The sequence below is a fragment of the Eumetopias jubatus genome, unplaced genomic scaffold (genome assembly GCF_037043125.1).
Source record: "Eumetopias jubatus isolate StellerSeaLion01/CBP00866 unplaced genomic scaffold, mEumJub1_p1.0 scaffold_2, whole genome shotgun sequence".
Taxonomy (NCBI): Eukaryota; Metazoa; Chordata; class Mammalia; order Carnivora; family Otariidae; genus Eumetopias; species Eumetopias jubatus.
Window position 1 is genome coordinate 68385839 of NW_028274808.1, and position 21292 is coordinate 68407130.

Here is a 21292-nt window from a genome sequence, read left to right on the forward strand (position 1 = left end):
GTCTTTGAGAGGCCTGTGCACACATAGTCCAAAGCAAAGCACTTTTATTTTTCTGATATCATTGATGACTTCAATTCTATGCTACCTGAATTAAAATTTCCTCTGCCTCATCTTACCTACTTCTTAGTACTTAAATATAAGGATACCTTCCTGAAGGCTTAAAATATGGTAAAGAATATTGTGCATTCTAGAAAGGGATCAGGAAATCTGTGTCCCAGTATTAGCTTTTTCTCATATAAACATTGCTATTTTGTCAGCTTGCGACCTATAAGGTACCTAGGGGGAAAAAAACAGACAGGACACCTTTAGGAGCTTTATAAAACATTTTTAAAATATTACTGACAGTCACAAAAAAAGGATGTTTAAATGGAAAAAATATATTCCTACAGATGAAACTGCATAAAAATATCAATCATCCTTAACTTATCTATAAATTTCATGCACTACCAAACAAAATCTCATAGAACTTTTTTTTCAAGATTTTGTTTATTTATTTGAGAGAGAGTGTGCACACACATGGCGGGGAGGGGCAGAGGGGGAGGGACAAGCAGACTCTCTGCTGAGCAGTGAGCTCAACATGCAGCTTGACTCCAGGAACCCGAGATCACAACCTGAGCCTAAAGCAGATGCTTAACCGGCTGAACCACTCAGGTGCCCCAAAACGTTTTTTTTTTTTAGTTAGTCATCTATTTTTTGGCCTATTCATATTTAAAGATATAATTGTCCAGACTCAGCAGCTGCTTTTTTACAATAAAATTCTAGCATACAGAGTAATTCCTGGATTAAATCAGGGTTATTTTTATACAGTTTTACCATGTGTCCAGACTGCCCTCAAATTGGTAAGAGACAATAAGGGAATAGCAGAAAAGTTAGTACATTTTTACCTTAGTATATAATCTAGGTTATACTACCAAGACCAGCGAGTAGTAGTTCAGGCCAATCTTCATCATCCATATCAGTGTACAGTATAGAATGTTGTTTAGCAGCCTCCTTGATCCTTACAGAGATTGAAGTGGACATGGCCACTGCTCCATCAGCTTCCCTACATATCCTGTTTCCCCCGTGATTGACGGTTTCCCAGTGAGCAGATGGTGCTAATGGCAAGGAGTGGGCTGAAGGGTCATAGAACTTTTTGTGGAATCTGAGAAGCTGATCCTAAAATTCATATCAAATAGATAGGGGTCAAGAACATCTAAGACAATTTAATTGAGAAGAAGTTTTGATAAATCTGTTTTAGCAGATGTCAAGACTAAATATAAAACCATGGTAATTATGACAGCTGGCAGTGATGCTAAGGTGAGGAACCAAAAAAAAAAGAATCAATAGAACAGAATATAGAGCTCAAAAACAGTCCTATGCATGTATGGACACTTCATATACGATAGAGATGGCATTGAAAGTCAGCAAAGGAAGAATGGACGGTTCAATAATGTTGTTGAGACAATGGTTATGCGACCGTATGAAAAAATTTGATGTCCACCTCATACTATAAATGCAGAAATAATAAATTCTAGGTACTTCAAAATCTTAAAAGCAGAAATTTTAATGCACCTAGATGAAGATACACACAAATATATTTATGGTTTCTGATCAGGGAAGATTTTCTAAAATAAGACAACAAAGCACAAAATGTAGTGAAAACAACTAAGAATTTTATCTGCATTAAAAATAAAATGTTCCGGGGCGCCTGGGTGGTTCAGTGGGTTAAGCGTCTGCCTTCAGCCCAGGTCATGATCCCAGGGTCCTGGGATCCAGCCCCACATCGGGCTCCTTGCTCAGCAGAGAGCCTGCTTCTCCCTCTCCCTCTGCCTGCCATTCCGCTCCCCCTGCTTTTGCTCTCTCTCTCACTATCTCTCTCTGTGTGTCAAATAAATAAAAATAAATAAAAAAATCTTTAAAAAAATAAAATATAACATAATAAAATGTTCCAATTATCAAAAGACACCATAAACAATGACTTCTGGAAAATGTATCTAGTAAATAAATAAATATGAATATGTACAATGATGTTAGTATAAGTGTACTCACTAAAGTATTGTTTCTAATAGTGTACGAGTTGCCATAGATGCCCCAAAACCAAGAACAATATGATAAGAGTCAAGGCACTGGGCCACTCATACCTGCATGGTCCTGCCATCATTAGCCACTCACCACCTTCCCCTCAGACACTGAAAAGAAGAGATGGAAGATGCCTGTAAGGAGAATTTCACTGAAGAGGGAGTTTCCAGTTAGTGAGGGGAAGAAACTCTCAGCACACCCTTCAAAACAAGGGAACTACTGGCAAAACTTGACGTGTGTTCTCTGGAATTTGAAGGACATAGGGACTGGTGTGCAACGTACACATGAGAAGTTTAAGTGGAAGGGACTGATAGTGGCCAAACTCCACAAGAGAAAGCTTTGCTAGTGACTGCCTGAGCTTGCAAAATCTGGTGAAGCGGTCCTGAATATGTGTATTTATAGGTAATCTGGAATAAATTGTGTCACTTCACAATTCATATGTTGAAGTTTTAACCCCCAGTACTTCAGAATGTTACTGGACTAGAAAGTCGGGTCTTTAAAATTAGAGTAAATTCTAATAAGATATGACTGGTGTTTTTATAATAAAAGGAAATGTAGACATAAACACACACAGAGGGAAAATCATGTGAAGACACAAGAAGAAGGTAGTCATCTACAAACCAAGGACAGAAGCCCTAGAAGAAAGCAACCTTGCCAATGCCCTGATCCCTGTCTTCCAGCCTCCATAACTGTGAGAAAAATAAACCTGTTATTCAACCACCCAGTGTGTGGTGCTCGGTAATGGCAGCCCTAGCGAAATAAGACACTATGGTACAGATGCAGGCCCTATGGAAGTGAGCTGATTTTGGTTTGTCTTCATAAAGACCCCTCTCAAGAGGACTATTTAGATGGGCAAAAGTCCCCAAGGAGCAGGGGAGGGAGGAAAGTAGGGAGTTATAAGCACCGAGAAAATTGAGTCGGGAGAACTCTAGCAGTGTGGAATTTTCTAATAATCCACAAAAGGATCCTACAAAAGAAAAACTAAGCTTTCCAACAGCCATGCACAGCGAGTAACAATGTTAGATTACAACTGTACACGTTGAATGAAACCCTTTCTGCCCTCTTAACTCTCCTTCCTCCCCTAAGTTCCTGACTCCAGGGTAGGGGTCGGGTGAAATTGCAGAGTGGGAAGTAGGTGGAGAAAAAGTAGAGAAGTTAGCCACACCATCCTTTCTCATTACAGGTTGCCCTGTCTGAGGTAAACCTAATCTGGGGAACAGAGGTGCTTTAAATTTGATGAAGATTGGAGATGGGGTAATAGAGTGGCAGGACTTTCTGCAGCCATCAGTAGAAAGTGATAGGAAACACTAAGAAAACAGTCCAGGAATGAATCCAGAAGTAGGAAAATATACCATACTTGAGAGAGTGAGTTTAAAGAAGAGTGGTAAGAAAGACTGAAGATACTTCCTACAGCAACTGGGCAAATATATAGCTCTAATAAATTAGTTGGACGGGTTAATTACCATAAGTAGTACAAATGACCAATATAAGAGATTCGTTATATAATGATTCAGACCAACATCCTTCCAGCTCACAGAACTACTGCACCGACCACTCTGCCTCCATACTCTTCCCTTAATTCACACAGTTCTTCATTCTTTATTCACTCACTCCATAAAGAGTTTCTGAGCATGCCCTATGTGGCAAGCACTGTGTCAGGCTCTGTCAATGCAATGGTGCACGAACCACGCCCTCCTTGACTGCAGAACATGACAGTTAGACGGGATTACTGTTACTACTTCACAAGTGATGATGCAGAGGATACAATAAGTCACTTGCTCAAGCCTCTGAGACAGCAAGGAAGGCATGCAGGCCACTCTCAAATCCAGGATTGCTGAACTCGCACCCTGCATTCTTCCCACTACCACACTTGGATTCTCATTCACCTTGAAAAATGATTATAATTGAGTATCGGCAGTGCTCTCCTACACAATAGTATTGAAAGGCTGAGGGAGAGTTTGTTCCGGGCCATGAACTCCCTGTGTGTTCTCAAGTGTATAAATTCTTATTACTAAGGATAGTTTCTTCATCTATATAATAGGTTGGTTGGACTAAATAATTGCTAAGGCTTCCTCAAATTCTATATGTTAAATTCTAAAATTTGTATTTCACAAATTTATAAAATCTGACAAATTGATGCAAATATTAACAATAAAACTTTAACTTTATAGTTATTGTTATTAGGGCCACAAATTTCATTAGAACTGAGACAGGGAGAGACAGTGAAGTTACTATTTATAACATTATGTTACAAAATGAGCGTGCAATTTACATCAGGTTAAAATTCGGAACCAATATACAGATATATTATTATTATTTCCTTGTAGCCCATTAAAAACATGAAATTATATTGACTGCATTATTCTAAGGCTGTTAATATTAAGATTATATGTTGTCTTTAGCCAAAATCATTTTGATGGTTATTGCTGCCATTGCAAATATTCTTTTAAAACTCTAAATTTCTGTTACTATAGCTATAACTATGATGATGACTTATTATTAGTCCTTTCCATGGCATAAATTGAAGATCTTGGCTACCAAAGAAGAAAATTTTCAACTTTTGTTATATAAACTTATTGTTATTCTCTGAAGTCTGTAGAAATGTGGCACATTGGAAGGTCTTATACTTAGGACCTAATGGATGGTTATACTTTTGTTCCCTTGATAATCTAAACATGTTAAAGAAACAAAAATTAAACAAAACAAAAGCTAATTATTTATGGAGCACATTTTTTTTCCTTTTTTCCGACTCATCAGTCCCCTTCCCACCCCACAATAAAGTTAATGATACAAGGTAATAGCTATATAATAAATAATTACTGAAGATATACTCCAGGGAATGCTAGCTCATCACCTAATTTAGTACCAGTGGTTTAGGAAAATTCATTCGACCTCTCGATTTCTCATTCATTCATCAATGCTTAGTTCATTCAACAGTATTTACTCATTATCAAAACAGTGTGCTTAGCCATGGAAATATGGAGAAGAATAAAATAGAGTTTTCCTTGGTTTAAGAAGGTTACTCTAAGGCAGAGAAATATAAAAGTTCAAATGTTATGATTGCTTTAATACAAGTGTATCGTTTCTGAAAGTAAATGTTACTAGTACCACTTTGCTGAGTATGAGGACATTTAGGAAAAACAAAAGAGAAAATAACTGAACTTGCTCTTAGAAGATGAGGAAAATTTTCTACGTATGAAAGCAGAGAAGAAAATTCTGGACAGAGGGAAAAGAAGGTACAAAGACATGGTATTGTCCAAAAATAATAGTCCAGAAATAAAAATTTGAGCTTAACTGGTATATTGGTCTGTTGCAGCTGCCATAACAGCATATCATATACTGAGTGGATTAAATTATAGAAACTTATTTTTTCAGAGTTCTAGAAGCTAAAAGTCAGATTGGGAGCTAGCCAATTTGGTTCCTGGTGAGAGCTCTCTTCCTGGTTTATATTGGATGCCTTCTAATTGTGCCCTCACATGGCAGAGAGAGAAAGAGATTTCTCTCTTTTCCTCTTACTTGGCCACCAATCCTTTGGGATCAGGGCCCTTATGACCTTATTTAACTTTAACTACCTCCTAGAGGCCCTACCTCCAAATACAATCACATTGGGGGTTAGGGCTTCAACATAATGAATTTGGGGTGGGAGAGAGGCCAATTCAGTCCATGTCACCTGGAATGAGAGAAAAGCAGTAGATACTATCACTCTAAAACAAAACTGAGGCCAGATTCTGAAAGGTTTAGATTCCATTTTTATTTAACTAGATTTGCCAATTAGGTAGACTTGGCATAGCTGAATGGTTTAGAGAAATGGAAGTCTAGTCGGAGGTAGACAAATAGGGCAGAGAGTGGAGTTTAAGGAGATATGAAGAAGGCAAAGGCAGTGGGACTAGATCAATCGTGCCTGGTTTGTGAGAAAGAGACACTGAGGATTCCCAGTTACTAGTTTGGGGAATGGAAGGATCAGTGGTGATGCTTTTAAGTGAAACAGCAAATAGTAGATAGGAGCAAAATTGAGAGCCAGAAAGGGAGATGCTGAACATGTTTGAATATGATGACTCTGAGGTTTGGAATTTAACAGATCAGAATCTTACACACAACTGAAAATACCACTCTGGAGATTCCAAGAGAAGAGGATAGAAGACAAAACTCTGGGGTATAACTGAAAAAGTATTAAAGTATAATCAAAAAAGAGGAACTTGGGGAGCCTGGGTGGAGCAGGCAGTTGAGTGACCAACTCTTGGTTTTGGCTGGAGTCATGATCTCATGGGTCCGGGATCGAGCCCCACATTAGGCTCTGTGCTCAGTGCAGAGTCTGCTTGAGTTTCTCTCTCCCTCTCCCTCTGTGCCTCCCCCCACCCAGCGTGCTCTCTCTCTTTCTCTCTCTCTCTCTCTCTCAAATAAATAAATAAATCTTAAAAAAAAAAAAAAAAGGAACTTAAGGAAACTAATTTGAAGGTCCTGAATGGTAGGGAAAGACCCAGAGAGAGTTGCGGCATGAACATCAAGTGAGAGCACAGTTTCAAGAATGCCATCCATCTCAAATGCCCTGGAGCTGTTGTTACATAATACACAGAGGGAGAATTGGCCATCAAATTCTTCAATTAGGAGCGGTTGCCCCCTTTACAGAGAGAAGTTTCAGCACAACGGTAGAGGCAGAATTTCCATGCAGGGAAAGTCTTCATGTATCTTACTCACCATGGTATCCCAATAACCACCCATAGTACCAAGCATATGCTCTATAAGTATTTGTGAAGATAAAGTTAAATTAGAAACTGAGGAATGATTTATAAAAGAAAAAGAGAAGTGAATGTCCCAGTTCTAAAGTAGAAGTAAAAAAAAAAGATTCATACTTAGAGGGAAGGAAGAATCAAAGAAAAGTTTTCTTTTTTATTTTACAAAGAGACAGGAGCACCTTAATTACATGGATAGAGGATGAGAAGAAGCCACTGAAAGTAAGGAGGCAGAGCTAATGGCCCAAGCCAGCTGACATGCCTTCATCTATATCTGTTTTGTCAGGTGAAGACCAAGATATCCACAGAAAAGTAAAAGTGATTTAGAAATTACCACTCTCAGGCATTCATAAGGATTACAATAATAGTTGCTAAAATTTTTAGTACTTAATAAGTGTATTTGTAGGGACGCCTGGGTGGCTTAGATGGTTAAGTGTCTGCCTTCAGCTCAGGTCATGATCCCGGGGTCCTGGGATCGAGTCCCACATCTGGCTCCTTGCTCAGCAGAAAGCCTGCTTCTCCCTCCGCCTCTGCTGCTCCCCCTGCTTGTGTTCCCTCTCTCACTGTGTCTCTCTCTGTCAAATAAATAAAATCTTTAAAAAAAAAGTGTATTTGTATTAAAAGCATATGTACTGTTAATTGATATTATCTTAAAATGTAATACTATTAGTATTTCCATTTTGCAGATAAAGAAACTAAAACAAAGAGAAATTAGGCAACTTCTCCAAGGAAAGCATGAAAAATAAAGTTACAAAGCTGAGTTTGAACTCAAGCTTAAGGCAACAATACCTATGCCATGGCTGCCTTAAAGTACTCAAATCAAGCACTGTGTGTCCAACAGGCAGGTGCTGAACATGTGACTCCCTTGGAAGGTGCCCCTGCAGATAATAGAGTTTATTCCAGGGGAAACACAAAATGGATGTATGTCAATAATAATCATAATTATAGTGCCTTCACAGATGTACTTTTAAAGGAACATTTGTACTTACTTACGCAAATACCTTTGAACAATCTGATAATATAGAAAACACATATCATGTTTTCATGCCTCATAAGGAAAAATTCTGTTCATAATATCAGCTAAGCAAGTAAACTTGGGTTGATTTTAGAACATAAGTTATCAAAGGGCCTGGGTGGCACAATAGGTTAAGTGCATCCGACTCTTGGTTTCAGTTCAGGTACTGATCTCAGGGTCATGGGATTGAGCCCCACATAGTCAGGCTCTGTGCTCAGCATGGAGTCTGCTTTGGACTCTTTCTCTCTCTCTCTCTCTGCCCCTCCCCCCCACTGGTGTGTTTTCTCCATCTCTCTCTCTCTCTCTGTGGAATAAATACATCTTTAAAATAAAATTTAAAAAAAAGACCATAAGTTATCAGCTAGGAACTTTATCCCAACAATAAAAGAATGAGATAATATGGAAAAGGTCACCATCCCTAGACTTATGACAAATGTATATTTAGTAGACAAAACTGGTCAATGAGGCAAATTGAAAGGTTTAGTTGAAATGCTGGTAACAACAAAGCAATCTGTTATATTTGACAATGTCTTTGTATTGCTTTGTGGATATTCTCAATGGCTTTCCACAAAACAGAAGGGGTAGACGGTTTTAAAAAGGGAAGTCGCCCAGTCACTTCTGTTATAACAATTTTTTTAAAAATATTAAACACAACAATATAGATCCCTAATGTCAGGGTAGATGCATATTCCCCAAACTTGCCATTTCCAAAAGGAAAAGATGCTATTAGAGTAACACTCTTGGCCTCATACTCTCTCCATTGGTGACTGACTTAATGATTAATGAGTTTGGAAGAAGTGGCTGAATGAGCTTAGCCCATAGCCTTCCTCTCTCTCTTGAGGTCTGACTGCAGAATGTGTGTTTTATTCTCCTCTATGCTCACTGAAGAAGAGGTCTGCATTATCTGTGAATGGGAATGTTTTTCTAATTTAGGAAGCAAGCCCCATTTGGCTCTCACAATAAGCTATGCCCTTCAGTATCAGTTTCATCAGTATTTATGTTGACACATGGATCCCTATTTGTCTAATTTCCATCTCTATTTCTCAAATGGTTACAAACTTGGATGGGAGAGAAGTGCTATTTATTGGGGCATCTAAAAACTTCATCTCCATATTTAAAACTGAAAGAAATAGGATCTGTGGCAAAAGTGATGCTTCAATAGCAAACTTCAGCAAACCCAAGGGAATACCAAAGACATTTACAAGGAGTTAATTAATAGGGGTACATATGGTAGCAAAAACACTTGGCAGAGGCCTTGTGTTTGAACACATCATAGAGCAAATCCACTGTAAACAATGTTGATTTAGCTTTCAGAAAATGTTCTAATGTAATTTAGTTTTATGTAAACTTCTGCATTAACAGCCCCAAAATGAACAGATTCCTTTAAGAATTTACACAACTAAAGTTATTTAGATAGAATCAGGTAAGATTTCTGGACCACTTTTAAAAGACATACCCTTCACATAACCTTTCTTGCCCCTCATTCTCTCAAGTCCTAAAGGTATCCTCAATTAGAATTTCAGGCAATATTGTAACCAACTTATGTCCCGAGTGAACAAATGACATGGTTTACCCAGTTCTCTTAACGACAACCAAGAACGAGGATGTGCTGCTTGGGACTTCCTTTCTGACACAGAGGTTTTGAGTTCTGACTTCCAAATACTAAGCAGACAGCTTCAGTACCTCTTTTATGTATTTATTTTTCCAAAAAGATTTAATCCATGGATTTCTCACAAAAAACAAATACACCACCCCCTGAACAGCCTATTCTCTCCCTCAGCTTTCAGAAGCTATTTTAATTTGATTTATTTTTTATCTTTCTAGAATCCTTAATAACTTCATCTTAGTAATGCTTTCTCTGTGCTCTCTCTCTCTCCCTCTCCTCTGTTTCCATGTACAAGACATCTCCCTGAACAACCCATCCCTCTGCTTTTCTGTCCCTCCAATGAATGCTTATTCTCTTGCTTTCCTTTCGTTATTCCAAATATAACCCAAATTAGTTGCCTATGTCCATAGCCAATTATAATTCTTTTCCAAGTATAATTCTTTTTCACCTTATTTCTCCATAGGACTTCAACGTGTTATAGTTCTTTGTACAAGGGAGATGTTCAATAACTATCTGTTAATTACTAGTAATGGCGACCTAATATAATTTAAGCCAATTAACATGAATACTCTTCTCTTTTAACAGTTTTCATTCAATTCAATTTTCTTGGGATTTTTTTCTTTTGATTCCCTTTGAGTAATTTTTTTTTACAATTAAATTCCCATTTCCTTACTAAATTATTTCAATTGTAACAGCACAGCAGCAGAAACATTGAAAAAGACAATGTAAGATTCTTGGGGGAAAAAAACAATGATGTGAGTTCATGGATGTATTAACTAACCTTATTGTGGTAATCATTTTTAATATATACATATATCAAATCATAATATTGTACCCCTTAAACAACAAACCTGGATAGAAAAAAGTGGAAAAAAGTAATTTAACATTAAAAATAAAATAAATAAACACTAATGAATCTCACTGACTAGAATTTTTTTATTTAAAAAAATCTTTGCATTTAAAATAGTCTGTGGCACAAAGTAAGTTCTCAACAAATAAATGAGTATACTCATGATTGACATGATTTAGCACACTGCTAAGCAGACATACTCAGGGAGCTGACCCATTTCCACACTTCTGTGTGTATTTTGTATTCCCAGATAATGAAAAATGCTCATGGCTTAATCAAAAGCTACAAGAGGGAGGGAAAATTCAATACATTCTTTTGTCCATACCGTACCAAATATAAAAATGTTTTTTTTTTAAAGAACATGTGTGAGATACTTTCATCATCATTTTCATTATTATCCTGAATCACATGTGACCAGGCTCTTGGAAACTCTGTAAGCATGGTGGCCAGACTGATCACTAGGAGAGTTGCTATGTGGTTTCTCTCTATCTGCAATAGGGTCATCAGTTCACTGTACAGGAATAGGGTTATTTTCAGGCCACATTACAATATGATAACTGACACTAAAATGGGATTTTTGGGTAAGAGAATTTGTTGCTGTTTTGTTTGTTTGTTTGTTTAAAATTTATTTATTTATTTATTTGAGAGAGAGAGCAGGGATGGGGCAGGAGGAGAGGGAGAGAAAGCAAATCTCAAGCAGAATCCCACCTGAGCATGGAGCCCAACGCCAGGCTTGATGTGGGACTGGATGTCTCGATCTCACGACTTTGAGACCACGCCCTGAGCCGAAACCAAGAGTCAGACGTTTAATCATCTGAGCCACCCAGGCAGCCCAGATGAGAGAATTTGTTTTCTACCAAAGAAAGAGGATCAGAAAACTGAGTAGGATCAGTAATTGAAATAAACCGTGAAAAATGAAGAATTCAACAATTATCTACATAATCCAGGCAAGCAAATACTTTTGGCAAAAAGGAAAAGAAGAAGTTTGAAATCTGAATGACCAGGATTAGCTCTCTACAATCATTTGCAGATAAATATTCAACTTCTAGGTCTATCTACAAAAATAATACCCAAGTCTCTATTTCCAAATTAAGGCTAGGTTACACTGAAAAGATTTAGAATTCTTAGAAAATTTACAATGGTAACTATTAAAATAAAAATTTTCTTCACTCTTAAGACCTTCTTTAACATATTCTAAGTAGTTATAATCAGTGATAGCACATAGCTACTGATTTTAAACACATCATGATGCAATATCCATTCCATCAGTAAGTGTGCATAGAGCATCTCCTCTATGCAAGGTCCTGTGCTACGTAGGGAGTATAGGGATGGATAAGACATGCAGTGCTTTTCAGGTAAATGGAAAAAAGAAGACAGGGCACATAAATAAGAGAAACAGGTGGAATTTTCTAGATCAAAAGAAGGAGGGTTTTTTTTCCCCCACCATGGCGGCTAGAGAAGTGGAAGAAGCATCAAGGAAAATTTAAAAATTGGATTTGGACAGGAGTTTAAAAATTAGTAAGGATTTAAACTTGTAAAAACCTGGAAATGGATATTCTCAGCAATGAACACAACAAGAGCAAGACAATGGTGCTGGAAAAAGACAGTATGTGTTTACCAAAAGTGAGTTATTCTGACCAGAAGATAGAATTGCACAGGGTGCCAAGTGTGTAGTAGGAGGGAAGTGTGTCATGGAGGAGAGGTCTGGAGAGGTAGGCTGGGATCACTGTGCAGTGCCTGGAATGGCAGGTTTCTCACTGGGACATTATTTAATAAGAGCCTGGGAAAAATTAAAAGCTTTTTACAGAAAAATAACTAGATCAAATCTGTGTTCTTTCTACATTATTTTTTAAATAATCAAGGTTTCTCTTCCAAGTAGTGTTGCTAGATCTTAAGATTCAAAGAAATAAAACTAAAATAGTAAGAACTACAGATTACTGTGTTACTATATGCCAGGCACTAACTAAATACGTTACATGCATTTAATCTTCATAAGACTGGCATTATTAATGGGTCCCATTTTTCAGATGAGAACCTGGAGGCTACACAGCTAAGTAACATGCACAAGGTCATACCATCGTTTTCATTAAGTAACATAAGTAAAGATATTTGGAAAACTGATATATTTTTCTACTATATTTAGTGGAAAGAAATGACCGGGCAACTTTAAATCATCAATTTTCCATGCAACAATTTATGACAACACTGATATATATCTTCAAGACTGCTTTACAAATATGTCTTAAAAATAATTCTACTAAACATATATTTCCTAGACATTGACAATGTATTTGAAAATTAAAATATTGATTTAATTCATGTACCTTGATGATCATCTTGCTTTATGGAATTACAATTTTAGAAGGCATAGATTATTCTTCCTCCAGAGGGGAAAATCCAATTAATCAAAGACCTCTAGACACATACAAATTCTGTTTGGTTCATTTTTATATTTTGAATAAAAAATAAAGTATATGTTCTGAATGATTAAAGTCCTAAAAAAGCAACATTTTAAAAAGTATTTTCTAGTTGTCTCCTGTTTCTCAAGCTTTTGCTATTACCCATCAATCAGAAAACCACAATGTACCATTCTGCTTTATTTGAATTGATTTAAAAGTTTCTTTACTCTTTTATAGCATGTGATTAGTCTACTAATGTAACCACATTGAAGATTCTCACATAAAAGAACTAGGAGTAAAATATTTGGGATGTTAATGAAGTATCTATAACCTAGTCATTTTAACATTTTATATTAGAAAAATAAGAACTTTCTTCCAGAAGGAAAAAAAAAATTACTTTCCGTTTCTAATTATGGTAAGCAAGGCAAAAAGATAGTCACAGTCAATGTGATAAATGACAAGAGTTCTTTGGCATGCCATCTGCTAGTTCCCTATCAATAGTTTTCTCACTGATTTTTTCCCCCATTTTTTTGCAAAATTCCCTAACTATAAGTTTATATTATCTCCCTTCCCACCACTACTTTTTGTGTTTTTATTGTTGCCTAAGGGAGCTTGCCAAAGGTTGCACCAATCAATCTTATCTCTATTCAACACAGAAAGACAGCTCAACAAAGCTGTGCTGCCGATTTGTACTTGTGATCTACAATTGGCTTGTTTTCTGATAAATTTCTTGTTTGTCAGGGCCTTTGTTAGATATTTTGTATTTATAGCCTCTGGGGTAATCAATTCTAATACAGTGTTTTATGCTAAATTTTGAATCAAGATCACTCCTGACATTTACTTAAACAAACACTGTCCGGGGAAGCTCACGGCTATGCCTTTTGTAATAAAGGAGGGAGACGAGTCACAGTTTTACATTTTATTAACATAACAGAGGGCTACCATTGAAAGTAGCGAGCCACTCCACACCTGTGCCACATTTTCTATTTGTACTGGACCATAATCTAATTTACGCAGAGTGCCTCCTTTAGGGAATCTGAAGAGTATAAAACAGACTCTGCCACTTATTTTTTTAAAATGTGCGTTAAGAACCAACACACATTGATAAACTGATATTTAAACTCATGATTTGCAAAAATAATGGAACGCTAATATAAATAATGCGTTCTCATACCTGTGTAATCCACACAATACCCATGTCTCCCCCTACCACTCCAAGCTAATCTATCTCATATTGTAAAAGAAATTTTTAGCAAGTTTGAATTTCTCCTTATACGAGGCGTAAAATAGATTAACAAAGCCCTCTGTCAAACTAGGATGTTGCATCATATTTCAGAGCAAACAAAACTCGTCTTAGAATTCAAAATTTATTTTCCCCTGGCTGGATTGATCAGTTTAGTTAGTCTTGACTTCATTTTGCCTCACTCTAAGGACAAGGGAAGACATTTGACTACATATAAGAACACATGGTTTCTACACTGCAGTAGTTTGGAGAAAAAAACTTGAATGTATGAATAGAACACAGTAATGCTTCTTGTACAAACAATTCATCTTATAGAAATACGTATTTTGTGAATATATGTATACATACATCATATATATAATAAGACAAAGGAATAACCGTTTATGAGAAAATAAAATCAAAGATTTACGTCCACATGATCAGTGCACAGAGAAATGGACATTAAGTCAACCTCTACTACAGAGCCGACCCAAAATCCATCCTTTAATTTTAAACATTGTTCTCTTAATTTTTTTCAATTTTCTTCTTCGACACTCTATTTTTTCTTGAAGTTATTTTATAAACACTTGCATATAATCACATACCCTCTGTTGTCTCTAAAAATGCATATAGTTGGAATCTAACAAAATTATTAAATTCAACTCTTAAACAGCACATACTCTAAGTAGCTAATGATTTACACAATTGGTACACACACAAAAAAACTGTTGAGTGAATTTGGCATTTTAATCATACATTTCGTATGAAGTTTCACTTCAACAGATTTCTACATTACTTTATGCCACATATTTTCTAAGTGCTAAAGTTCATATGAAGATAAATATTATCTCTCACCTTAAGGAAATTTAATTCTGAAATAGAGGGGGAAATTTTTAGTTATATATGTAAAACTGGGGGGTCCTGAGTGGCTCAATCAGTTAAGCATCTGCCTTCAGCTCAGGTCATGATCCCAGGGTCCTGCAATCAAGCCCTGGGTCGGGATCCCTGCTCAGTGGAGAGCCTGCTTCTCCCTCTCCCTTTGCCCCTCCCCTCCACTTGTGCTTTCTCTCCTGTGCTCTCTCTCTCTCTCTCTCTCAAATAAATAAATAAATAAAATCTTTAAAATATAAAAATAATAAAGATAAATACATAAAACCTTTAAAAAAATAAAAATAATGAAAATAAAATTAAAATTAAAATAGTAAAATGCTATTTGTTGTGCTTTTTTGAGGACAGTATTGAATTAATCAAAAACCTAACAATTCTTTGAATACAATTAAAAGCATGAGAAAACATTTAATAAAAATAGTTGAGTTTGGACCAACTTTGACTAGAACAGAAATTCTTCTATATCCACATTACACAAAGATAAAAATCCTTAAGTTTTCAAAATATTTTTCAATGGCAACACAAAAAAAATAGAGGAAATACAGAATGAAGTTTTGGAAGAAAGGATTTTATTTTTGCTTTTCTATAAGAAAAGGAAATTCTACATCTTTTTAAAAGAATCACTTCTAGTTGTCCCATTCTGCCTTGTGGGCTGGCTAGGCAAACTACCCACCACTGGGATTGAAAACTAAAGATGGAATTGACCTAGAGCAGTAGCTCCCTGCCATGGTGCATTCCAGAATCTGCTAGGGAGCTTTTTTAAAAGTGCTGATGCCTGGGTTCCACTTCAGACTGATTGAATCTTGGAAGCAAGTAGTAGGCATCAGTATCTTTAAAATCTTCCCAGATGATTTTATTCCATTGATCACTTCTTCAATTCTCTCTTAAAAACTGACAGACTATTTAGGACAGCACAAACATCTTCCACAATGACCCAGAGTATAAGCAAGAAGAGCCAAATCTGCATAGATTTAGCAGCTTTGCGGAAATAGTGGAGGAAAAATATAGAGAATTCTGATGATCTTAAGAGGCCCACAAACTTTATTTTATTTATTTCCAAAAATTACCACAAAAAAGCTAGAACTCTACTCTGACTGGAATAATTAGCAAACACGCCTCAGGACAACCAGAAAAGACTGTTGTAGACTCCATCAGGGTCTCCAGAAAGACTGGTAGGTGGCTATGGCTGCCAAAACCCTTAAGCACCTCAGAAATGCCCAGAATAATCTCTCTGCCAAAAAGACAGAAACCCACACTGAGGGGGAAGAAAAAAATCTGCAGAGAATAAAATCCAAAGTGAACAGGTAAGGAACATTGAAGTTTTAGCTACTGGACACTAAGAGTGCCAAGAAGGTGGATTTCAGGTCTGATGACATGTTTACACAGAGAAGCCATATTTTGAATGCTTTGTGTTAACAAGAGAAAGTCCTTAAGCAATAAAATTGAAAAAGCTACCTTGGCCCACTCCAATCCCTGCACAGGAGTCTACTCCTGAGAATATAGGAAAACCCATCTCGTTAAACATGAAAAAAAGAAAAGGACTGCTAACCAAACCCATGAAATTATATCCTCAGAACAAAAGGCAAAAGTCCTGATTAATGTGTCAACAGACAATGAAAGAACCACAGTAAAATATGGCTGCAAAGCAGAAAACTGCAACCTAATATTAAAAATGAGACAAAGTTAAGAAAGGAGTAGAAGTTACAAAATTAAAGCATACATCAAAAATAGAAAACCATAAGAAAAAAAAGGTGTCTCAACAGCAGGGAGTTGTAAAAAGAGAGTTGACAAAGCTCAGAAAATACTTAGGTGGAAAAAAAAGAACGTCATCTCTTAAATGCTTTTTAAGGTTAAAAAAGAAACAAAGCTTGGCTGAAATTTAATGATGCGAGAGTTTGTTCCTTTTCTATTCAAAATAAAATAGAAGGTGGTCAGTAAATAGCCTGGATTCAGGTCGAGGCTAGGAATAGAACTTCTCAGTTTTTAACTAGCTTATATAAAGAATGCTCTTTTCGGGGTGCCTGGGTCGCTCAGTCAGTTGAGCGTCCTTTGTGTCGGCTCAGGTCATGATCTCAGGGTTCTGGGACTGAGCCCCGCATCGGGCTCCGCCCTCTGGGGGGGGGAAGTCTGCTTGAGATTCGTTCCCTCTGCCCCTCCCCTTGCTCACTTGCTCTCTCTCTCTCTCTCTCTCTCTCTCTTAAATAAATAAATAAATATTTTAAAAATATGTTCTTTTGTCCAATTGGAATCATAAAATGCCTATATTGTGTAGCACTGTACATAAATCAGGGAACAATAAAAGTAAACAATAACCATGATTAAAATACTCTAATAGCTCCTTTTATTGAGCTCTTACTACATAGCTAAGCTAGACACTTCACATGTATTATCTCATTTGTTTGTCACAGTAACCCATGACACCAATTATTTATGCCCATTGTGCAGAAGAATTTCCAAAAATAAAATAAAATTTGCATGTATTAATCCTGTTTGTTGGTTTTTATATTACTCTAAAATATCTGAGTAGACTTTTGTGACATGTAGTAGGATATTGTAAGAATGATCTGACATAAAACATGGGCCATGGCATGTACACAAATTTTATTTTGGAAGGTCCTGCAAAGCAGCTGACAATAAGGTGAAAAGCCAGATCTGAGTATCTGCTGACAAGAGAGACGCACTATTTGTATTAAGAAAGTGACACAAAAAGAAATAAATGGGGATTTCAGATCTGAGTCCTAAATCAAAAGTCACAAGGGCAGATACTACAAGGCAATCATTTGCAATTGAGTTGCTTCTCAGAGAAAGTCCCCATGTAGTATCCTCCAGGCTGAGGAGTCACAGAGATTGATCTATCTAAAAATGGCTAATGAATTTCTGATGGAAGGTCAGGTACCAGCTGGCAAATAAATAAAATTGGAGAAGTGGTAACATGTGGATACCTGTTGATGGTTGAAGTGTTCTAACAGCTGCTAATCAAAATGTCGTCTGAGGGCCAACACTGTGGCAACACTCAGGAGTTTGTTAGAAATGCAATGTTCCAGGCCCTTCCTCAGATCTGCTAAAGCTGACCCTGCATTTTAACAAGATCCTGAGGTGATTCAGATATACATGAAGGTTTGAGAAGCTCTGTTCCAAAGGACATAGGCGATTATGCTTTGTTTTGTAACACAGTGGAAAACTCAATAAACAAATAATTGATTAATATAATCAAAAATTGAATTTTCATAATTTAGTCATTCATACATTCATTATCTTTTAATTGCTTACTCTGCACCACAAAGTATGTGAGATGCAGGCAATCAAGTGCTGAAATACAAATGAGATTTTTGTACTTACAGAGTTAAGAATCTAGGAGGTAATAAAGAGATTAATAAAAAAATTAAAAGGGCAATAATTGCTATGAAAGGAGAAATACAGGAATATATCAAAGAAGGACCTAAACTCAGTGTTGCTTACCCAAATTTAAGAAAATAGTTGTGGTTTATACAAGTTTCTTACAGGTTTGCAGGGAAGTCTGTTTAAAGCAAACCCTGTTTGACTTAGCTCAGACGTCAGAAGGTCATTTTCACAGGTTTCACACTTTATCTCTTGACATCATCAAGACACGATCATAGCAGAACAGCACCAGAGGTCAGCTGAGAACATTCCAGGCAACCACTGTGCGAGCTTACTGTTCCAAGAAGAATGCCTAGAAAAACAATACGGGAACTAAAGGATTAGCCACCTCTGGTGATACAGAATGAAAAGAAAAATGACTTCGGATAGCTCTTACAAATGGGTAGCTCAATAGCCTTCAGCAGCACTTTTATACTGAAATTTCCTTTGGCAGAAGTATTTGCCGGCCTCACTTTGAATGGCATCCCACCTAATGTAATAGGCTCTGTGCTATATTGGTCCTCTCAATGGATGCATGACTCTAGTAGGCCAAAGAAGTGCCGTGGAATTGAGAAAAACAGGGCTCACTTATATTGTGTGTAAGTTTAAAGAACCACCTGGATGTTCTAGTGAGGAATCAGTGAGTGAGTGATTACATCAAATAATCATTATAATCATTTGCATCCCCTATTTCCCTCATATTGTTCAACATGATGTAAAAGAATTTTAAAGATGGATGGATTTTAGCTTAAAGCACCATTCCATTTTTTTGCCAGTTTTGTGATACTGAGAAAGGTATTTATCATCTTTGAGCATCAGTTATTTATAATATCTATAAAATGTCAGTAATCCCTGCCCCCTCAGATAGTTGAAGAAATTAAATATGAGCAGAGCACTTTTTAAATGCTTAGGACAAAGTCACAAAATGAAAGTGTCTTTCCGTTGCATGTAAATCTAAATTCCAGAACTTGGCATTCCCACCACCACTACCCCCAATCCAGCTATCTGGACTTTCAAATAATTTCCCCAAGTTTACAACAGTTCAGTTCAATTCAAGTTCCTATTGTATGTCAGGCATTTTGCTAAATACAAGGAATACAATGATCACTATTCAGTATGACATGGTTCCTATTCTTGCACAGTTTGTATTTTAGTGAGGAAGACAGAAATGCAAACAGATAATGTCAATAAACTATGGAAAGCTCAATGATAAAAGTATAATCAGGTTTCTGTGAAAGCACAGGGACATTAAATCTCTGCACAAAAGATTAAGGAAAGCATTGGGCAGCAGTCGATGCCTGAGCCAAATTTCAAAGGATGAGGAAAAATTAACCAAATTAAACAGGTTTGGGAGGACTTTTCAGATTGGGGAAGAACATTAACAAAAACAGTGTGATGCAAAACAGCAGAATACATGCAGCCGACTACAGTATTACTGGAGCAAAAGTATGTATTGGAGAGAGGTAAAAGATGAAGGCAAAGAGACAGGGGACAAGACGTTTATGACATGTTAAGAAGCATAGATAAGGGCGCCTGGGTGGCTCAGTTGGTTAAGCGACTGCCTTTGGCTCAGGTCATGATCCTGGAGTCCCAGGTTGGAGTCCCGCATCGGGCTCCCTGCTCAGCAGGGAGTCTGCTTCTCCCTCTGACCTTCCTCTCTCTCATGCTCTCTACCATTCTCTCTCTCTCAATAAATAAATAAAAATCTTTAAAAAAAAAAAGAAGCATAGATAAGATAGGAAATCATTGAATGATTTCTGAAAAGGTAACAAAGCCAGATTTGGATTTTGAGTCTGTGTCTCTTGTGTCTGGATAGAACAGCCATCCACAATCCCAGTATCAAAACTCACAGAGGTTTCTCCAAAATGTGAAGGCACGTTGAAAGTTATTCATTATTAATAAAGTAACAAAGCTTGTGAAACCTTTTTGAAGGTTTATTTATTTATTTATTTATTTGAGAGAGAGAGAGACAGCACAAGCAGGGCGGGGGGTGGGGTGGGAGGGTGCAGAGGGAGAGGGAGAGAGGGAATCCCCAAGCAGACTCCCCACTGAGCACAGGGCACAATGCAGGGCTCAATTCCAGGACCCTGAGATCATGACCTGAGCTGAAATCAAGAGTTGGCGCTCAACAAACTGAACCCCCAGACACCCCTTGTGAAACTTTTTTTTAAAATTATATTAGAGCTAACTCATGGTTTTCTCAATAATTGAGAATTATTTCCCAATAATTGACTTGTTTTCTAATATGCTTTTTCAATTTCAAGTTGGAAGTCATTGCTGTTATTCATCATAACTTTTCGCTTATTTTTTGACATGCTTTTCCAATAAAGAAAGAGAGGGACAAACTCATAGCTAAGATGAAATTTGCATAACTATGGGTAAATCCCTAAGGGTATGTAATAAAAATTATTGTCTTTGTGTATCAAGGCGGTAATTGTTATGGAGAATAAATTGGCCGGGGCAAATTCAGAGTCACAGATATGATTTTAAAAGGTTGTTGGTAAACATTCGACTATTCTGCAGGCTCATTCCAGCATCTGCTTCTATTGCTTTCCCCTCTTTGAATGCTCTTCCTTCCTCTCACTATCCCAAGTACTATTGATTGATCTTTAAGGCTCAGATGGTAATTCTTTTTCCATTATTCCAAACATACCCATATTTTATTTCTTGTAAGACAAGCTACAAAATCAAGTATATTGCTATCATAGGGTATATTTGCTCTCAATCTGTGCTATGTGCTTTAATCTTCTCCCCTCAGCTAGATTTTCAAGTAGTGTAATGTGGGAAATAATATTTTTGGTCTTTCTTAAATCTTCAAAGGGCAGACATTGTCCAGAATCAATGGAAATTTCATTTGGTCCTTTAACCTTTTCACTTTTCCTCATAAAGTGGTCTTACCATTTTTGCTATATGTCAGAAAAACAACAACAACACAACAAAAATGAATCTGAGGGATTGTGTCTGAATCAGACACTCAGGGATTCCTTTTAATCAGGAATTCTCTAGAGAAGAAAATGGTATTCTTGAGGAATCTGTTTTGGTTTGCTTTTATTACCATTCACCTGAAGGTGGGGAGGGGAATTTTTTTTTTAGTTTGTGCTTCATTTTTGCTTGTTTCTTTTGGCAACCAGGATTTATCCCTACCA